Raw genomic sequence first — 14,520 nt, 5'->3', positions numbered from 1 at the left:
AATGAGCTCCACTGATGTTAGCACAAAAGTAATGGGTAAAACTAACCAGCTGTTTCTAAATTTACCAAATGGAACATTCCCTTCTTCTCAGAGTGGAGGCTTTAATTAACTTGGAGTTCTGTGTGGCTTCCCAGAGGGGGAAGGGAATGGGTTAGCACCCTTGCTTCACTCGGCGCTGGAGCTGCTCTCCTCCCACTGGGTACCGACAGGAGGGAGCACCAAGCTTCCCTTTAATCCAGTCCTGGAGGCAAAGGGGGCAAGTGAGTGGCACTTTGGCCGGAAGGATTCCAGAGGTGAGGATGCCCATGAGATGCCATCCAGGCGTCCCCTTTTGGCATCTCAGGTGGGATAGCTCTGGATGCTGCAGTTTCATCTTGCTCTATCCTTCGCCCACATTGGGTGAGCCCTAGCTGGGATGACTAGTCTGCTTAGACCTGGACAGGCCCCCAGAACCCAGACTGAGGCTGAAGCAAAGGTCTGGACAGGGCTTCACTGACCAATGACTTCATTCTGTTGTCCAGTCTTTCATTTCTTCATTCATTTTTATTCATTTACTTGTCAATTAGTCCTTTAGATCATGTATCCATCCATTTGTGTATCCAAACATTTACTGACACCTCAGTGGGAGAAGAACAGAAGAACCCCTACATGGGGCTTCCAGCTCTCCATTTCCCCCTGTTACCATGTACTCCAAACCTGCAGAACCTTCACCCCATTCTCTCCATCAGAACCTGCTCTCAGATCTGAGGAGACCATTTATGTAAGGGGTAAGGTGCAATCACTTGGGGAGGGGCGGTTACTAGGTAAAACATGGGCAGCAACAGGGGGATGTTCAGCATCAGTTAGCCTATGGGGAAGCCTTGGAAGGGTCTCTGAAGCACAGCATGGCAGTAGCCTCTGCTCCATGTCCGCATGAGGCTGCTGCAGCCAGCTGTCCATCCTAGAGAAGGTGGAGGATGCTGAGAAAGGGGGCTGTGCTCTCTACCTCCTACCAACCCCAGGATGGCCAATGAGCCAGCAGGCTACTGGGCCACCACCCAGAGCCAGTAAGAGGGAGGACCCAGGCTGCAAAATAAAATTGACTGAGGTCTAGCTGGGCTTCCCAGGTGGTTCAGTGGTAAAGAATCTGCCTGCCAACGTAGGAGACACAGGAGACGCGGGTTCAGTCCCTGGATCAGGAAGATCTCCTGGGGTAGGAAATGGCAACCCACTCCAGTATTCTTGCCTGGACAATTGCATGGATAGAGGAGCCTTGTGTGCTACAGTCCATGGGAGCTACAAAGAGTCAGACACAACTCAGTGACTAAGCATGCACAGAGTCTGGCTGGGATAACCAGGTAGCCATGGCTGCCAGGATGCAGACTTGTAGGTCTTGTCTTAAGTTCAACTGTGTCCAGAGGATGGAGTAGACAACAGAATAGCATAAGGCCGCATGGCCCAGACCTAGGCATTAAACAGGCCTGCGTCCAGGCTCCATATTTGTCACTTATAAGCTAGCTAGGTGCTTCTTGGAGACTTAATTTTCTCATCTGTAAAATGGGCTTACTCCCTTCTCTCATGGATTGTTGTGCAAAGAATGCAAAGTTGAGTGTAAAGTGCTTCACTTTAAAGGCTAAATAAGTAGAAGATGCTCAACAAACAAGTGTCATTATTATCACTAGGACATGAGTTTCATGAGGGTGAAGATCCTAGAGGTTATGAGCACAGACTTGAGCCAAAGTGCTGGGTTCAAATCCTGCCTTTATTCCTTACTTGCTCTATAAAGTTAGGCAATGAACTTAACTTCTTTGTCTCAGTTTCATTATCCGTAAAGTGGGAATACTAATAGTATCTACCTCATGTGTGTGCTTAGTTGCTCAGTCATGTCTAACTCTTTGCAATCCTTTGGACTGTAGTCCGCCAGGCTCCTCTGTCCATGGGATTTTTCAGGCAAGAATACTGGAGTGTGTTATCATTTTCCTTTCTAGGATATCTGCCCAACCCAGGGATTGAACCCACATCTCCTGTGTCTCCTGCACTGCAGGCAGATTCTTTACCTACTGAGCCATTGGGAAAGTTTCACAGAGCTGTTCTCAAGGTTAAAAAGATTAATATGTTTAAATTCTTAGAACTGTGTCTTGCATGGTAAATGCTACTTAAGTGCTTATTGTTTTTGAAAATCATTATAACTTCAAGGCTTGGACAGTGGCTAGCTAGTGGCAGGCTGTTAACGAATATTTGTTGAACAAATAAATGAAGGTTGTAGACCTCATGCTTCCTACGACCCTCATTTTATAGATAAAACCCTAAGGCCCCAAGTGACTTGGCCATCACTCTTCCCACGCTCCCCCTATAAAGTATCTTGTGTTTGAGCTTTGGATGACATTAACAAGAAAGCACTCTCTTTTCCTCCTCCCACCTCAGCTCTGGCCAGAATCGGTCCTCTCTTTTCTCTTGGATGGCAGGTCTCTGGAGAGGCTGGGAGAACACTGACTCAAACTGTGGTCTGGTTTCTGGGTCTTTCTTAAACTCTGGCAGGTCACCACTCTTCCCTGCAAACTGAAGAAACAGGACAGATAAGTTCTGCTCTCCTTCTAGTGCAACATGCAGCAAGTTCACTGGTCTGGGCTCCCTAGAGTCTTAGTTGTGCTGTGCTTAGTTGCTTGGTCATGTCTGGATCTTTGCAATGCCATGGATGGTAGCTCACCAGGCTCCTCTGTCCATGGAATTCTCCAGGCAAGAGTACTGGAGTGGGTTGCCATTCCCTTCTCCAGGGGATCTTCCCAATCCAGGAATCAAACTTGGGTCTCCTACATTGCAGATGGTAAAATTCTTTACTGTCTGAGCCACAATAGTCATTAGACAGCGCCGTTACAGGAGGAAAACAGAAGCAGCTCTTCCATGGAGGGTGCCACCAGCCAGGACAACCGTGCCACTGCTCAGCCATCTTGTTTGATGTCCTCATCTTACACAAGGCTGTTTTGGTCTCATGAAAATAATACTGCTGTGCATTAATACTGCAGAATCATGTTTCATTTCTAACACAGAAAAAGGAAGTTAGTCCCTCAGGGACATACAACAAGCTGAGTCAAGAACCAGTCTTCCAATCCCAGGTTTAGTGTTTTCTCTCTCATGCCACATGGCTCTTCAAAAGGAAGTGCATGCTTCAAAATCTTGAGCAATCAAAGTCAAGAAGTAAGTATATCTTTAATAGAAAGACCTCCAGAATATCAGGCAGCCATTAAAATAGATTTGTATGTATCTTGTCATGGAAAAAATGTGCACTACTGAATGAAAAAAGCTGGTTATAGGATATGTGTAATACAATTGCATTTAAAAATACTTGCATGTTAGGACTACTATACAGCACAAGGAACTATATTCAATATTTCATAATAATCTAAAAGGAAGAAGAATCTGAAAAAGAATATATAGATATTACTTTTGTGATTAGAAAAATAAAATTGGGTCCACCTCATACCCATTAAGACAGCAACCATTAAAACAAAAATAAAAACAAAAAATGGCAAGTGTTGGAGAGGATATGGAGAAATGGTGACCCTGGTACACTGTTAATGGGAATGCAAAATGGTGTAGCCACTATGGAAAACAGTATAGATATTCCTCCAAAAATGAAAAATAGGATTACTGTATGATCCAGGAATTTAATGTATACCTAAAAGAACTGATATCAGGAAAAAAAATACTTGTACATCCAACTTTATAGCAGTGCTACTCACGATAGCCAAAAGGTAGAAACGATTCAAGTGTGCATTGACAGGTAAATAAATAAACAAAATGTGGTATAGATGATGGAATATTATTCAGTCTTTAAAAGGAGGGGAATTCCAACACATACTACAACATGGATGAACCTTGGGGATGATGTGCTAAATGAAGAGTCTGTCACAAAAAAACAAATATTGCTTGATTTCACTTGTATGAGGTATCTAAGGTAGTCGAATTCAGTGATAAAAAGTAGACTGGTGATTGTCAGAGTCTGGGGGCTGTGGGACGTTGTGGGGAATGGAGAGTTGTTAGCTGATGGGTACAGAGTTTCAATCTTTTTAAATATTTATTTATTTTACTGCTTCTGTATCTTAGTTGTATCATGTGGGATCTTTTGTTGTGGTGCCCAGACTCTGGTTGTGGTGCGTGGGCTTAGCTGCTCCACAGCATACCGGATCTTAGCTCCTGGACCAGGGATTAAACCCACATCCCCTGTATTGCAAGGCAGATTCTTAACCACTGGCTGCTGCTGCTGCTAAGTTGTGTCAGTCGTGGCCGACCCTGTGCAACTCCATGGACAGCAGCCCACCAGGCTCCCCTGTCCACAGGATTCTCCAGGCAAGAATACTGGAGTGGGTTGTCATTTCCTTCTCCAGTGCATGCATGGAGAGTCTCTTTAGTCATGTATGACTCTGTGCGACCCCATGGACAGCAGCCCACCAGTCTCCCCTGTCCACAGGATTCTCCAGGCAAGAATACTGGAGTGGGTTGTCATTTCCTTCTCCCTTAACCACTGGACCACCAGGGAAATCCCCAGAGTTTCAGTTTTGCAAGTTTTGGAGACATGTTGTGCAACACCGTGACTGTGCTGAACACTATTGAACCGCACACTTTAAAAATGATAAAGATGGTACATTTGTGTGTATTTTGTCACAATTTAAAAAACCTTAATGAAGTTAAGTATTAGTTGCTCAGTTGTGTCTGACTTTTTGTGACCCCCATGGACTATAGCCCAACCAGGGTCCTCTGTCCTTGGAATTCTCCAGGGAAGAACACTGAGGTGGGTAGCCATTCCCTTCTCCAGTGGATCTTCCCCACCCAGGGATCGAACCCAGGTCTCCCACATTGCAGGCAGATTCTACACCTTCTGAGCCACCATGGAAGCCTTTCCCCAGCCCCCACCACTCCCTGCCAAAAAATAAAACTAGGGTTTTTTTTTTTTTTTTTAGAGAAAAATGATCACTTTCTATGGCTATTCCCTAAGTCCTTAATTGTACCTCAGGGGCCCTACCCCTTTCTCTTACCCGCTCCTCAGAAAACACTATGGAAAGATCCAGAACCTGAGAGTCCAAGTTTCAGTTATAAAAGCAACTGTTCTACGTGTCCAGTACTTTACAGTTTACTGTGCTTTCCTCATATGTTTCTCCTTGTGATACTGTGAGAAAGGCAGGGTGGGTATTTTGTCATTCTAATTCTGTGGCTGGGGAAATTGGTGCCACAAAAAGTTTGCAAATTGTCCCGTGTCAGAGGAGTGTTTCAGACCTACTCCTTCAGCCTTGGGCTTGCTAGAGCGGATCCCCACAAATCCTAGAAGTGTGGACAAAGGGGCAAAGAAGAGCAGGAGCCCCGATAGAAATGGAAAGTTTGTAGCACCAGGTGCTGTGGGCTGAGGCAGAACTCCTAAAGGATAGTAAGTCCCCATCCTTCGATGGGGACAGACCAGAGAAATTCCAGCCTTCTTCAAAATCTCTGGAGTCTTGACTTACCAATTTTTAAATTTGCTAAATACATTTAAAAAAATTTAAAGTCAACTATCATCTGCTGCCACCATTTTAATCCTAAAAGAATAGTACCCTAGATGGAGTGAATTTAGTTTTATGAAAAAATTACATTTTTATCTTTTCACATTTAATGCAGACTGAAGAAACCTATGCCATCCACCAGCATTTGAGAACTGAAAAACACTGGCTGTAAAGTTATCCACAGACTTCCCTAGTGGCTCAGTGGTAAAGAATCTGCCTGCCAATGCAGGAGACGCCAGTTCAATCCCTGGGTTGGGAAGATTCCCTGGAGTAGAAAATGGCAACCCACTCCAGTATTCTTGCCTGGGAAATCCCATGGACAGCAGGGCCTGGTGGGAAGTCCATAGGTTTGCAAATGAGTCAGAAACGACTTAAGAGACTAAACAATAACAAAGTTATCCACAATATTTGTTATTGATAATGATTAAAACAAAAATATGTGTGAATGAACTTTAATTTTGAGCAGATTCAAGGTTATCCCACGTGGTAAGCAAAATAAAACAAATCCCGCCCTCTGCCCCACGATATCCACATCCCAATTCCCAGAACCTGGGTATATGTCATGTTACATGACAAGGTGACATTAAAGTTGCAAATGGAATTAAGATTGCTAATCACTAGATTTTTTAAGACAAACCAGGGAGAATATCCTGGATTATTGAGGTGGCCCCTTATAATCACAAGGGAATTTAAATGGGAAGAGAGAGGAAGAAGAGGCAGAACCAGAGATGGCATGGTTCAGAAGACTCCTCTAACCATTGCTGACTCTAAAGGTGAAAGATGGCCACAAACCAAGGAATGGGGAAGCCTTTGAAAGGGTGAAAGGGCAAGAAATGCTTCTCTCTTTGAGCTTCCCAAAGGAACACAGCCCCATTAAGCCAAGCAAATTAAAAAAAAAAAAAAAATCACCAAAGATGTGAAGTAATTTTAGTTAAAAATCAAACAGCTAATAAATGGCAGAATATGACCAGTGCTGTGTCTGACGGCATGGCCAGATGGAGTCCCAAGAAGAGTTAAAACATTAACGCTTTAGGGTCTTCTGCAAAAAATCCCTGTGACTTCCAGGTGATTGTGCACCAATGTGGAGGTCCTTCTTTTGGAATTTGCTCTTTCGGTCCCAAGCAGATTAATTTTTAGGCCTGAAACATGGTAATTCTCCTTCCAGTTCCCTTGGGGCTATTGTCTTGAGACCTCAGAGGTTTAAAGCGAATCAGGGATTGGCTAACAAAACATTCTAAAGCCGATGAGTCATGGCAGAATCTTGCCTGTGCAAGGAAGCCAAGTGCAAAGCCTGGGGGGCAGGGCAGGGTGGGGTGGGGGGCTCCAGGACTTTCCCTCTCTCTCCTTCCTTTCTCACCCTAAAACCTGGCTGTGCTCCCCAGATGCGTGCGTGGTGGCAAAGTCATGGCCGTTCCAGCTCATTAACAGGATGGATTCTGGGAGCAATAAAGGCCAGAGAATGGAGGTGCTGAGAAAGCTTTTGTGTCTCCAAGACTCTGACCCCTTTGATGAGGCAGATGTTTGGGCCAGGCCCTCTTTTACAGGGAGAGTTAAAGCTCATTAAACAGCAGGACAACTTCCTCGGTGGCAATGGACAGCCCCCAGGCCGGTCTTCCCTGGCAGCAGACGGGCTGGGAAAGAAGTGGTCTCCTGTCATCAAGCCCAGCGCCCCCCGGAGACTCCGGAGCTGGTGTCTGCGACACGTGGTCACCTTGGAGGCTTTGATTTATGGTTGACTTTCAGAAAGGCCTGCCTCTGACCTTGGCAGCCTGTCGCCTCGCCATCTTTTCTCTAGGTTGGAAGGACTTTCCATCAGGATTTGTGAGCAGCACAAGGCTGACCCCAACACAGAGCTTCTGAGAGACCCTTCTGGTTCAACTGGAGCAGGAAAGCTTGAAACAGAGGCCTCTCCTGATCCACTTAGAGCATCTTAGGAGTGCTCTGCTGACAAAGGTGAGAAAATCCAGGACTCACAATTCCCCCACGAGGTGAATCTCAGTCCAATATCCAAAACAGAGTATGTATCCTCCCCAGTCCTTTGGTTTCCCAAGTTGATTCTGAAGCATCAGCGGCCCAGGTGCCTTGCCAGGCCTCTTTAGAAAACAAGACAGGGGAGTTCCCTAAGGATGACTCTTTCTCATATTCTGCCAAGAAGTCAATACAAAGTTTAGGGTGTGTGTTTGGGTAGGGTCAATTATTTCAACAAAACTGTGCATTCAGCATTATCTTCCTCGAACTGACAGCATCTACATGAGACATATCAACCATGAATTTAGAAATGGTCTAATGGGTGGGAGGAAAGAAGGAAGAAATACGTATGAGCTGTGCTTTATTGAATAATAAAAATAACTATGTCTTGAGTGTGTATCGTGGACCCAGCACTGTACTAAGTACTTTACATGTATCTACTCTTTAATTCTTGCAGTGGCCCTCTGCAGTTGATACCAGGAAGCCCACTCTTGAATTCTTGCAGTGATCCTCTGTGGTTGATACTCTTGCATACGTGCTTAGTCACTCAGTCATGTCCAACTCTTTGCAACCCCATGGACTGTAGCCCATCAGGCTCTTCTGTCCATGGAACTGTCCAGGCAAGAATACTGGAGTGGGCTGCCATTCCTTTCTCCAGGGGTTCTTCCCCACCCCAGGGATCAAACCCAGATCTCCTACATTGCAGGCAGATTCTTTACTGTTTGAGCCACCAGGAAAGCCCCTTGATACTCTTGTTACTCTTACTTTATAGGAAAGGAAATGGAGGCACAAAAAGGTTAAGTAACTTGCCCAAGATTGCACAGCTTTTAAGTGACAAAACTGAGGTTCAAACCCAGGCTATCTGGCTCCTATCTCCATATCTTAACTATTAATACTATGATCTTGCCTTAAAAAACTGCCTGAAAATAAGTGAAGGAGAGAGGTGCCCCCCATAAGAAAAGTAAATCCTACTCAGGGTTCACATTGGCAGTGTATGTGTGTAACGCATGAATACACACAGACGCACACCGTGAACTAAGAGCTCATGTAGCTCTGACAAACCCGTTCCCATCTCCTGAGAGCTGAGTGGCAGGTCTTCCCTCCCCAAGCTTTTGGGCAGGCCCTGAAGCCAGGGAGACCTGCCTTCCGCCAGAGGCCTCGACGGCCAAGCAGCTGCCGGGAGGTGGCGCTGTGTCACTTTCCTACTCGGGAGCTTTTGTTTTCTGCAGGCCTCAGGCTGGAGGTGGCGAGTCTGGTTTGAGCAGGGCCTGACGCTAATTTCCCTGATTTGAAATCTCACTCTCTTCTGTCATTTCCTTCAAACGAGCTTGGAGATGTTCATCAGATGACAGTCCTGAAAACGAGCCAAAGCGGTTCTTAATCCCCCTCGTCTCAGGTTGGATTTGAAAAGGGTGTTTCCAAACAAGGACCAGATTGCATCTGTCAGAGTTACACTCAAGCTGACCTCCTGGCTTTCAAAAGGAGAAGGGAAAAACACATCAACACTCTCAACCACCTTGGATGTGGCTTCGAGAGAGTTGAGAAGAAGATTCTGGTGCTCACTGAGCCACAGGCTCAGGCCCTGTTCACAAGGATGTGTCCATCCTCTGGGCAATCCCAGGTTTAGCTGAACAAACCCCAGGGTGTCATATCTCTCCAGGCCTCCTTGGTCTTGCCTGATGCTGGTCCAAGGGGGCCCATCTCTTGCCATTGTCTTTCCAAGGAGCTGAGCACTAGAAGGCCTGGGGCACTGCTGACATTTGCAGACTGAATGAGCCATGCATCCAAAGAAGGATCAGCCAGTAGGGTGGTGCTCAGAGCAGTAAGTGAGTTATAGTTGCTCAGTCATACCCGACTCTGTGACCCCATGGACTGTAGCCAGGCTCCTCTGTCCATGGGATTCTCCAGGCAAGAATACTAGAGTGGGTTGCCATTTCCTTCTCCAGGGGATGTTCCCAACCCAGGGATTGAACACAGGTCTCCTGCATTGTAGGCAGATTCTTTACCATCTGAGCTACCAGGGAAGCCTACTATTAAGAGACATTTCTAAGTATAAAGACAGGTCAAGCCGACTATTAAGAGACATTTCTAAGTATAAAGACAGGTCAGAGCAAGGAGGGGCTGTCAAACAATTGAGGCTCTCTCTTTGTATTCAAGATGAGGAAACTGAGGCTCAGAAAGAGGAAATAAACCACAGACCCTCTAAGTGGAGAAGCTGTGTTTAGTTTTCAGAATGCTCCAGTAAGGACCGTTTCTACCACCACAGGACTAAGTTTTAACCCCGAGGCATAGTAGGGGAACTTGAGCTTCAGATTCAGATATACCTGGGTTTCAAGCCCAGCTCTTTAAGATTCTATCTGTGTGACCCTGGGAAAGTCATTAAACATGCTGACTCTCAGTTTTATCTGGAAAATGGGGGGCAATAATATCTTCTACTTGATGGGGTTGTGGTGAAGAGTAAATGAGAAAACATACCCATAGAAGGTGTCCACATCTGTTTGTTTATCCTTTTATGGTGTTATGTGTACTCCCATCAGAGAAGCCAGTTTTGGATGGGGGCTGACATAATGGTAAGCACACCAGGACCAAGAGAATCAAACTGGGCTCCACATCCTCAGACTACAAAGCCACTTTCATCTTGACTTGTTAGAGTCAGGAATTGTCTTTCCTGTCCCTTTAGATCTAGAAACCAAGCCAGACTTTGGTGTTAGCAGGCATCCACATAACAGGTGTTAGGGGATCAGGAAAGCCCCCCATTTCTCAGTCTTCCTCTTGTCTTTCTAAAACTCAGCCCTTGGCAACCACACATCCTGAATGCTCATAACAAATGCTCTGATTTAGGTGCATATCCTTCTTTTGTACAAAATCAAATACACCCATGAGTATAATATCAGTCACTAACACCTAAGTATGAATTTTTTTCAATCAAATTGCCTTCTTGCTAATATGAAATGAGCTAGGTAATTTTGTAGAGATGAAGGAAAGACTGGAAAAGAAAGGGTTTAATTTTTGAGATGACCCAAGAGGAAGCTTGAGCAGCAAGACGTTGCACAAGAGCAGAGGGAAGAGAAAAGAGCACCATTAGGAAATGCAAAGCTCCAAAGAGAAAGGAAGGAGGGTATTGAAATGAACTACATCTATGTGGAAAGTTTTTTGTAGCAGATGTCTGTAGGTGAGGCAACTCAGGAGTATCAAATGGCTTAATGTCCCCCCAAACAGTATTTGTAAGAGCCTGAAGCATGCCTAGTACTTGCACCTGACTTGTAGACTTTCCTAAGAAGCCATGATTTTCAACTCTTCTTGACTCAGGTAAGGCATGTTTCTGGTGGCTAAGCTTGAAGGAGATTTTCATTCAAGCCACAGTTGTTATTTTTAACTCTCGACAAGGTTAAAGAAATCAATAAGACCCTCAACAGTATCTCAGGCTGACTGACCCCAAACCTAACTGCACTCCTCCCATCACCCAACCAGTGCCCTCTGTTGAAGCACTGATGCCAAGTGTGTTAGCTCCTTGAGAGGACCTGGGAAAACAGCTACATCTCAGTAAACAGTGAAAAGCCGCTCAGAAGACTGGCAATAAGCATTTGTTTCCCAATAGATCTGTCCTCTCCCTCTTTCCAAGCACTCTCATTTGTTTTCTCTCTCACTTTAGTCGTTTTTTTCCTTTGCCTAAAATATGCTCAAATTTCCTAGCCTCAGATAATTCAAGTGGAAAATATGTTGATTCCCCTCAAGCTGACATGCTTTCCAGTCGCCACTTTTTTTTTTAGATTTTTTTTTCTTTTATGGGCCATTTTTAAAGTCCTTATTGAATTTGTTAGAATATTGCTTCTGTTTTATGTTTCGTTTTTTTGGCCGCAAGGCATGTAGGATCTTAGCTCTCTGACCAGGGATCAAAAGTGCCCCCTCTGCTTTGGAAAGTGACATCTTCACTACTGGACTACCAGGGAAGTCCCCCCAACCGTCATTCCTGTTTCTTTCTCTCCCGTCCAGACTGCTTTCAGGGGTCACCATCATCAGCTCCAGCCCGCCCCCACCTCAGCAGTTTCGGAGGGGCACCAGCCTTCACCCCTCGGCTGACAAGATTCTCCTGGACGGGGCTCATGTTCCCAGTAGTCACATAGGTGGTGCGCGATGCAACTCCAGGGCCACTGTTCCCACAGAGGAGGGTGAGGGTGGCTCTCCCTGGAGGTGTGCAGCCCACACTGGCCACACGTAGCCGCCTTGCTTGGAAGTCACTTTAATCACCAACCATCTCCTTTTCTCAGTCTACCATCTCCTCCATCTCTTAGGAACACAACACCGTCGATTCTTCCCTGGCTTGTTGAGGCACTGTCTCCGCCACTGTCCTTCCTAATCCTCCTTGTCCTTCCCAACCTCCTTCTTGCTACCCTGCTCTAGAAAACTGTGAGATTCCCCCAGGCTCTCTCCTTGTCTCCACACAGCCTGCCTCAGAGGCCTCTACCCCGACTCCCACGGCATCAATAGTCATTTCTACACAAATGACCTGCCTCTCTCCTCCTCACCTGCTGGCTGGAAACCTCCACTTGTCGTGAAGGAGACCCCCAAACTCAGTTCTACCTAAAACTCAGCCTTCCGGGGGTCTCATTCACTCTGGACCAGTACTGAAGCCAGGCAGGAATGTTCCAAGAGACGTGCCCCTGGGGTGATCCTGGCATCGTTCACCTCACAGCATCCTTCCGCCTATCTGGCCCCGGGGCCCCAGCACGTGAGTAAGTAGTCCCTCACGCTAAAAAAACAGACTGGTGAAAGGGTGAGGTAAAACACTCAGCTGAAACTGACTCTTCTTGGAAAGAGACAGGCTGATTCCAGGGATTTCTCGGGTCACTGATAGTGTTCACTGAGGAGGGAATCTGTCCACAAGAGATTGGAGGCAGCCGGCTCTGACAAGCACACAATAGAGTCGGCAGGGACGGTGAACATTTCAGGGGTGGGGGAACCTTGACAGCAGCCTGACCTGTAGTCGGAGCCTCGTATTTACACTTGACTTCCAATGTGGACTCATGACGGGAGTCCGCACAGGAGAAAGAAGGCACAGGAAGGGCCTTGAAGGGGCAGTTGCCTCATGCTGGTGCCCACCTGTCAAGCTGTGGAGAAAAAATGCCGGAACCTGGAGACAGATTTGGGTGCTGCTGCCTCTGTCTGGGGTGGAGCCTGCCCGCCTCTAACTGACACTTGTGACCCTTCGTCTGTGGGTCAGTGGCCTTGGGAGGGAGTGGACCTGTTGTTCCTCAGAGAAAATGGAACAGTCTTGCCTGCCTTGGAAGGACTTCCTGCCCTTCATGGAAGTCCAGCATGAAGGCTGTTGTACCTTTTCTGTGTTTAGGAGCCTGTGAAGGACTGAAAGGAAGGCCCAAGTGTACTTTGTTGTCCTGTGTTGGGAGTTTGTCTTGTTTTCACGTGACCCTCTTCAGAGATGGTGCAATTCCCCAGAAGACTTGGCTTTTTACTTCAAAGATCCGTTTTGACTCTGGAAATTCAACTCTTGCTGTGCTGGAGCAGGTCAGGGAATGCCCCACTGGCATGGGGACAGAGGTCCAGCTCTTAACAGAGCTGCATCTTCTCAGATGGCTGGATATAGCCCTCGATGACCAGTTCAAACCTGGGAATCCTAGAGAGGGAGTGTTCAGAGGAAGACAGGTGGGTCCTCCGTACAGTGTTGGTCCAAGTGGGGCCCACGGGCTGTGTCCTCCACACAGTGCTGCTCCAAGCGAGACCCATGCACCGTGCCACAGAGTGTTACTGGACCACGATGTGATAAGTACAAAAACTGGGGGTGGGCAATGAAAGACTGTTACAACAGTGGGACATTACATGACCATGAACTCTTCCATGTAAAATGGAGAATATACATGATCCATGAACTCATCTCACTGAACGGGGTCCTTCAGGTTGGGTATTGGCAAACTTGTGTGGTAAATTGCACATGGGGACAATTGTACCATGTGTTGAATGGAAATTTTTGTATCAGATACATCGCCACAAACAGTTTGAGAAGCATTAGCCTATTAAAATCTCTAAGAACTGCTGCCATAAGGAGCCTGTTTTCTTTGTTATATCCAATATTTCTCAAACATATTTGACAATGAACTCCTTTTGGGGTGTGGAAGAGGGTACTACCGGCATACCAAGGAACTGCTTTCTTCAGAACACTTTTGAGAAAACACTCTAAATGGTGAGAATAAGCAAGTGGATAATCCATTGTTCCGGAATCTCCAAACATTTTCCAGGCCACAGGTCCCACTTGGCTAGATGAGTCAGGACCTCAGGTTACTGCTCCGTTTGGATTAACTAGAATAATTTAATGACTGCTCCTGATCACTCCATGTCTTGGAAGCCCTTTATTCCTGATCCCAGGGGTTCAACTTTAACCCAGGGTGGGGCTACAGGCACCACCAGCCCATTACCTCGAGCCTCCGGTTCTCCGGTTTTAATTAAACTACAAAATGGCGCATCTGAGGTAACAACGGCACAACAAGGCCAGGTAAGTTGGTCACTGAGGGAAAGGTATTAACTCCTTTATATCACCAGGGGCCCATTTACTGCAACCTAGAGCTGGACCAGGGCATCTGGGAGCCAGGAGTCAGGTAACCTCTAATTCTTCTCCCTCCATCCTCTGTACATTAGAAACACAGACTCGTACATTCTCATCTTAAGCTTTACTAGTTATATTTGCTACTTTGAGCACTAAGACCAAATCTTTGTTTTTCTTTCCTTGTATTAAGTAGTGTGCTGGGAAAAGTTTCACATCCAACAGTGTGCAGAGGGTGGAGGGTCCCTATTTTACAGCCTTTGCCAATTTCTGTGGTGTAAATACTTTCACCATGGCCTAGTCCAAGCTGCCACAAGAACCTCACTGACCACAGAGTTGAGAAGTGATGCACAACAATCAACTCTCAGCAACCAGCATAGCCAAGTCGACTCTGGCAAAATGTAGGCTCTCTCTTCATGACATGGTAGCCTGATTTTTTAAAAAAAGCCATAGACTGAGCAGGGTAAAGACCTAAGAGGTCATCTAGTC

At 46.2% G+C, this 14,520-nt stretch overlaps 1 long non-coding RNA gene across 1 annotated transcript; it reads left to right on the top strand.

Annotated features, from left to right (window-relative positions):
* Positions 1–6,776: 6,776 nt before the first annotated feature.
* On the top strand, positions 6,777–13,532 carry LOC145525597 (uncharacterized). The gene is made up of 3 exons (XR_014068316.1): positions 6,777–7,463; positions 11,472–12,211; positions 12,826–13,532. It is a non-coding gene; the product is annotated as an uncharacterized LOC145525597 (long non-coding RNA).
* Positions 13,533–14,520: the final 988 nt, after the last annotated feature.

Source organism: Giraffa tippelskirchi, chromosome 11 (genome assembly GCF_054371585.1).
Source record: "Giraffa tippelskirchi isolate mGirTip1 chromosome 11, T2T-mGirTip1v1.2.pri, whole genome shotgun sequence".
In the NCBI taxonomy this organism is placed as follows: Eukaryota; Metazoa; Chordata; class Mammalia; order Artiodactyla; family Giraffidae; genus Giraffa; species Giraffa tippelskirchi.
This window is presented reverse-complemented; position numbering and strand designations above follow the sequence as displayed.